We start from the raw sequence: 6,923 nt of genomic DNA, 5'->3' as shown, positions 1-6,923 counted from the left end.
CATACGTCTCAATAGTCCAATTCATTTGAGCACTTAAGCACATGCTTATATCCTATTGGCTCCCCAAACAGCTGTAGTTCCTCTTGATGCATGTATATAACATCCATTAGTGTTAACAGGAGTTTCGCACATGCAGTAAGTGAAAGAATACAATGGCTGGAAAGATATGATATATAGTTTCTTCTGCTTCAAACCTTTTTTATACAGGAATATTTTGCTTTTTGTTATACCTCCCATGGATCCTCTTAAATTACTTCCTATTCTTTTGAAAATAGAGGAACAAAATACTGATTGCATGACTGATTAAAAACCCTTTGAATTCAAGAGCCTAATTTACAAAAGAATAGTTTTTTACATGGCCTTTCACTAGGATATCTTTATTCACTGTTGATTACTGCCACTCTCTTATCTTTATTTTCAGTGATTAAAATTCTTAAACTTATTATTACAGCTTTGCTGTTGCCAAGGTAATAAGACACCAGCTAGGAAATTAGGGGTATTCTTCTCTTGATGGGCATGCATACACAAAGACCTCCTATTAGTGAACAGGTTTTAAGTACATAGTTTAGTTTTTACAAGGCAAATCCTTGTTCTGTCATGAAAGATCAGAATTTTTGAAAGTTCTTCTCACATAACCCCTGAGCTCATAGAATCTAGCCCAATGAATATCTGCTTTCCTGACTGGGCCCTCTAAGTGCCAATGTAATATTATAAATAATAATTTATCACATTAATATCCTAAATCTGAAATGGTAAATAAATCTGAATCCACATGCTGCTATGTTTATGCTGCACTACACACACACACACACACACACACACACACACACAATTTCCATCCTTTTTTCACAAACAAACAAACACTAGTCTACCCTAGAAACTTTAAGCTGGAAGATACCAGCTTTTGCATAAAGACAAATAGTTAGAGAAGGTCACTTATTTGTGTCTTATGAAGATTTAGTGTCTTCTGTCCTGTATCTTACTGATTCAATGCCACAAGGTGTCAGTACAGTTTAAGCAGCTACAGAAGACTCCTATATTGTGAGCTGTACTGAAAATGGGGGGAGGAAGGGTAAAAAAATCACATTGAATTCTGAAGCATTTTCTGAGAGGAAAATGGCTACAACATGGATATGATTGGGGAAAAAAGGCTTTGTCCTAAATTGTGTCGTATGTTTTTAGAACTATAATGAAAATCAAACTCTGTGTAGCGTCTACTTTATGTCCATATCTGCATTCTACTTTACTATTAATTCTACAACTAATAAAAAGCTGCATCTAAATAAATTGTACTTTTCCACAGAGCAGGATTTGTGTTTTAGCAGTTGGTTGGATTTCAGTGATATTTTCCCAAAACTCTGTTTTCCTTTGACTTTGTAAAAAATGAAAGAAGAAAAAAAAATAAAGAAAAAGACAAACCCAGCTCACTTGTTGTAATGACCCTTTACACAATCACCGCACTTGTAACAGAAGCTAATACATTTCCATTACAATGGCAACGTATAACGGGTATTTAATCATCAAGAAAATTCATTAGCTGAATGTCACCAGGAACCTATGTACTATAGCAAATGAACAGTGGACAACAGTTTGAGTTTAATTCAGCAATGAGCTCCCCTCATAATGCTGCTTTCCTCTGTATTAAATTGGGCACAGATTTAATGGTATGACAAATGGGTACTTGAACTCAGTAAGCTTCCTTGATTACAAAGACAGCAGTTACTCCTACATAAGTGCTGGCAAACATCTCATGGGGAGTATTCTGTATGACTTTGACTATTGCAAACTTTTATGATGACTGTTTAGGCAATCCACAGATGGAGGTAGAGAAAGCTGAGGGAGAAAAAAGATTCAGAGCCAGCAAAGCGTGTTTGCTTGATGTATTCCAAAATCATTGCTGGTGAAATTGACCCCTCTATGTCCTGTTTTCCATAATAATGTACAAAACAATGTAGTGATTCACACAGTTGATCCTTGTCCCTGTAAGTTAAAACAGGTTTCAGAGTAGCAGCCATGTTGGTCTGTATTAGCAAAATAGAAAAGGAGTACTTGTGGCACCTTAAAGACTAACAAATTTATTTGAGCATAAGCTTTCGTGAGCTACAGCTCATTTCTAAGGTGCCACAAGTACTCCTTTTCTTTTTTAAGTTAAAACAGTGTTTAAAAACAGCTATTGTTAATAGTGATCCAATATATATAGGATTTGGGGGTGGGGTGGGCTGGGCTGAAACATTCTCATATGTTGTAAAACCACTTTGGGAGGAGCACACTTGTTGAGTATCATTCTTAAAAATAAACATAAATCTCTGTCCATAGTCTCTGGAATCAAAAATAGGAGCTTAGAATTGTGAAGATATAATGCAGGAGAGGAGAGAGGAGGTGGTACTGACAACTCAAGATTACTGCATACCTGCTGAACAACAGGATCTGGAGGGTGGATTGTCAGAAAAGGAGGGTGATCCATGGAAGAATCTGACCAGAAGGACAAGCCAAAGCAAGAGATCAGTTAGTGGTGGTGAAATCAAGTTGAGTAAGACGTTTGCTGCCCTGGGGAACGAGGAGGAGAAATAGGCAGAAGATGGAGAGACAAGAAAAAAAAAGGAAGGAAAGACAGTCCCTGCAGAAGATATAAAGAGATAATAGAGAGAGCCAGGGACTGGAGTCCAAGGAAAAATGAGGATGATGCACATGAGGCTGCAAGAGAGAACATAAGATGGATGCATACCAACATCAGGAAGAGACACATTTATATGATGACAGGTTTCAGAGTAGCAGCCGTGTTAGTCTGTATTCGCAAAAAGAAAAGGAGTACTTGTGGCACCTTAGAGACTAACAAATTTATTAGAGCATAAGCTTTCATGAGCTACAGCTCACTTCATCGGATGAAGTGATCTGTAGCTCATGAAAGCTTATGCTCTAATAAATTTGTTAATCTCTAAGGTGCCACAAGTACTCCTTTTCTTTTTATTTATATGATGGGGGACTCTATACTCAGAAGAATTGACAGACCTGTCGACAGGGCAGATCTAGAGAAATGAACAGTGTGCTGTCCACCAGAAACAAACATGTGAGATGTAGGTATGAGGCTGAAAAAGGATCCTGATGGGAGCAGGAAAAAATCCAATGATTGTGCTGCATGTCAGGATGAATAATACTACCAGATTCCCACTGGAATGTATCACGATCAACTAGACTCATCTGGGTAAGTTACTTAAAGAAGTGGAAGCTTGGGAGATGTTTCAGCAGAAAACTTCTTGTCCCTCAAGAAGGAAGGAGAAGGTGTAACAAGATAATGAAGATCAAGAGATGGCTCAAGTATTTGTGCTAAAAAGATAGTTTTGGGATGATTGATCATGGTATGGATTCACAGAAAGAAGACTCTTCTTGACAGATGGGCTCTACTTAAGATCCTGGGGTATTAACATTCTGGGATCAAGGCTGGCATGATTGATAAAAAGGAGGTGGGTGGAGAAATTTGGGAGAGACTCAAGAAATCTTCTGGCCTGGCTTCAATACATAGGATAAGGCAAATCAGCTAAATTGAGATACGGTAAGGGATAATGGAACAGCAGAAGGTAAGAATATAGTGTATTGACAGCAAGGAGAAAGAAAGTACACATATTGATTGGAGTGGTCTTACAGTTAGTGAAAGGACTCTACCTAATCTGTCTAGAAACCTGGGAGAGGTACAAGGGAAATAACTGAAGCACTTCTACATGACTGCAAGGAGTCTTGGCAATAAAATGGAGGATTTGGAACTACTTGTAGAGGAGCTTAAACCCAATATTATAGGGATTACAGAAACATGATGGAATAGCACTTATGACTGGAATACAGGTAGTGGAGGGTATATGCTGTTTAGGAGGAAAAGGAATAAAGGTAAATTTGGTGGAGTAGCATTGTACATCAATCAAGTGATAAATTGTGAAGAAATAAGAAGTGATAATAAGGACAAAACAGAATTGGTTTGGGTCAAAATCACTTTGGGGAAGGACTGTAAAAGAGGTTCTGTTAGGATAGATTTCAGAGTAGCAGCCGTGTTAGTCTGTATTCGCAAAAAGAAAAGCAGTGCTTGTGGCACCTTAGAGACTAACAAATTTATTAGAGCATAAGCTTTCGTGCATCCGATGAAGTGAGCTGTAGCTCACGAAAGCTTATGCTCTAATAAATTTGTTAGTCTCTAAGGTGCCACAAGTACTGCTTTTCTTGTTAGGATAGAGTTAGGTGTCTGCTATAGACCTCCCAAGTCAGATTTAGATATGGATAGAAATCTCTTTCTTATTATTAGAGACAGAAATACTATCAGGAATTGTGTCATAATGGGAGGCTTTAGATCAATGGATATAGACTGGAGAATAACTGCTACTAATTCTAGTAAGGCTCAGTTATTCCTGGATGTGATAGATGACAATTTTCTTCAGCAAATCATCACAGAACCAATAAGAGAGAGTACAATTTTAGAGATGGTTTTGGTAAGTAGTGAGGACATCATAGAAGAACTGGTCCATAGGAAATAATCTTGGATTGAATGACACAAGTTGATTCAGTTTAAATTAGATGGAAGGATAATATAAACCAGATCATCACCTATAGATTTTCAATAGGGTTGACTTTGGGAAATTTAGGGAATTAGAGAAAGAAGTCATCTGGCCTGAAGAGCTCAAGCACTTAAATGTGGAGGAGGCTTGGCATTTCTTTAAATCAACTATGCATAAACTATCTGAAATTTGGGGGAAAATCTTGCAGGAAAGGGCTCCAGACTCAGCTGAGTCAATAATAATCTCCAAGGGGTTACTAGGAGTAAGCAGAGGGAATGGAAAAAAAAGACTGATCAGCCAATAAATCTATATCTTGGAGGCTAGAAAATGTTGGAATAAAGAAAGAATTGCTAAAATTCAAGCTGAACTAGTTTTTGCCAAGGAAATTTAAAATAAATAATAAGAGGATTTTAAGTTATATAAATAAAAAGATAATAAGGAAGGCTGAGGTTGGTCCACAATACAATGTGAATGGGAAAGAGATGAAAATAATTTAGGTATGACCCAAACACTAAGTGAATATTTTGCATCAGTTTTCAATAAGGATGATAATATGGAACATGAACATGAAGGCAGGAGAGCTGATGGAAATGAGTGTCTAGAAATGGAAAGTACCACAAATGAGGTGGAAGAAAAACTTAAAGTTTTTATGTGCTCAAATCAGGGAGACTGAGTAATTTCCATTCCAAAATATTGAAAGAACTGGCACATGAGATTGCTTGTCCAGTAGCAAGGGTTTTTAATAAATCTATCCATTTGAAAGTTGTGACCCTAAGAGCACTCCAATGCCAGATGGCAAGGGATGCTCTGGTATGTAGCAGTGAGCTTCAGTTGCTCTGATCCGCCCTGCATACCCCTACTCACTGTTGTCATAATGTATCTAAAATGGGTCATGTAAAGTATCATATGTAAACTGGTGACATGCTGTGAGTTATATAATTGTGAAATGCATGTGTTCACACTGTATGAAGAATTTTGGAAACTCACTAATATTATGCTTTAAACTCTGTGACCAAACAAAGGGAAAGAAACAGGTTTTTCCCAGATGGGAGGGAAGGTGGCTATCTATCTATCTCCTCTGTAAATTAAGTGTGGTGGAATCAAAATAATGGAAGCCCTATTTACATACGAATCAACAGAGGGATTAGAAGTCCACAGGAAGAGAATCACAGAATATCAGGGTTGGAAGGGACCGCAGGAGGTCATCTAGTCCAGCCCCCTGCTCAAAGCAGGACCAATCCCCAAATAAATGTAAGAACAGCATGAGGTCATCCTGCCTCTTGAAATAGTCAGTGAACTCTGACAGATATAAGGGGGAACAGAGAGCCATTTTGGCATATTTCACCTAGGAAGACAAGGGAAATCAGCACTTTGTACTTCTGTAGAAGGTTCTGACTGAGAAAACATCAGCCATGGCTGGGAAGAATAAGATTGATAAGAAATCTACCTTGAACCAAGGCTGTGGCTTGTTGAGTTAAGTCTTAGCCATTAGAAAGTGTATTTTACTTTTATTTGCTTGTAACCAGTTTTTCTGTATCCCTTACACTTGAACTCACTTAAAACCTCTTTTTGTTAATAAACTTGTGTTATTTTAATCTGAATCAACCCACTGTTGTGTCTGAATTGCAGTGACTATTTACTCCATTTAAAGTAATGAGCTGTGATTTGTCTTTTTAAAGGAGCAACAAACCTTATTTATTTGCTGAGTGTTTCAGGAGAGAGCTAGGCACATCAGGGGAGATGGTTTGGGGGAAATTATGGGAAATTTGGGGTGTGTTGGTGTCACTAGTAACAAAGGTTGGTGGAGACCAGGGTGGGGCTTTTGTGTTGTAGGCAGGCTGCTGGGATCAGAGTACTGAACCAGGGCTTCATAGCACACACATACTCAGGATTCTGTATGTTTGGCTGTTGGTGTCAGGCGATGATCCATGGCAGCAGAGCATTTAAGACACCCAGAATTACAGGAAAGGTGGTGGCACAACCTCTCACTGGTCTGAATTGACCCAAAAAGGATGGGGTAATACAATATGACTGGAGAAAGGGAAAAAGTCATCCCGGCAATTGCAGAATTAGTAGACTGACCTCAGTAGTATGCAAGAGTTTAGAACAAATTGTGAAGGAAAGACTAAGTAAATTCATGGAAATAAATGGTAAAGGGTTTTCCAAAGGTAGATCATAACAGATTAATCTGATTTCATTCCTTGAGAATCTAATTCATTTTTTAGATAAAGGAAATGCAGTAAAACTAATATACGTGGATTTCAGTGAAGCATTTAGCACTGTACCACATGGTAAATTATTAATTAAATTAGAGAAGATTGGGATTAGTACAAGAATTGTAAGGTGGATAAGGAACTGGCTACAGGGGAGAAGGCAGCAGATTAT

At 38.0% G+C, this 6,923-nt stretch overlaps 1 long non-coding RNA gene across 1 annotated transcript; it reads left to right on the top strand.

Moving 5' to 3' along the window:
- Nucleotides 1-1,746: 1,746 nt before the first annotated feature.
- LOC122457872 lies at nucleotides 1,747-2,589 on the top strand. The gene is made up of 2 exons (XR_006277555.1): nucleotides 1,747-1,996; nucleotides 2,158-2,589. It is a non-coding gene; the product is annotated as an uncharacterized LOC122457872 (long non-coding RNA).
- The last annotated feature ends 4,334 nt before the right edge of the window (nucleotides 2,590-6,923 follow it).

The sequence above is a fragment of the Dermochelys coriacea genome, chromosome 1 (genome assembly GCF_009764565.3).
Source record: "Dermochelys coriacea isolate rDerCor1 chromosome 1, rDerCor1.pri.v4, whole genome shotgun sequence".
Lineage (NCBI taxonomy): Eukaryota > Metazoa > Chordata > Testudines > Dermochelyidae > Dermochelys > Dermochelys coriacea.
Note: the sequence above shows the minus strand (reverse complement) of the source record. Positions and strands in the feature narration are given on the sequence as shown.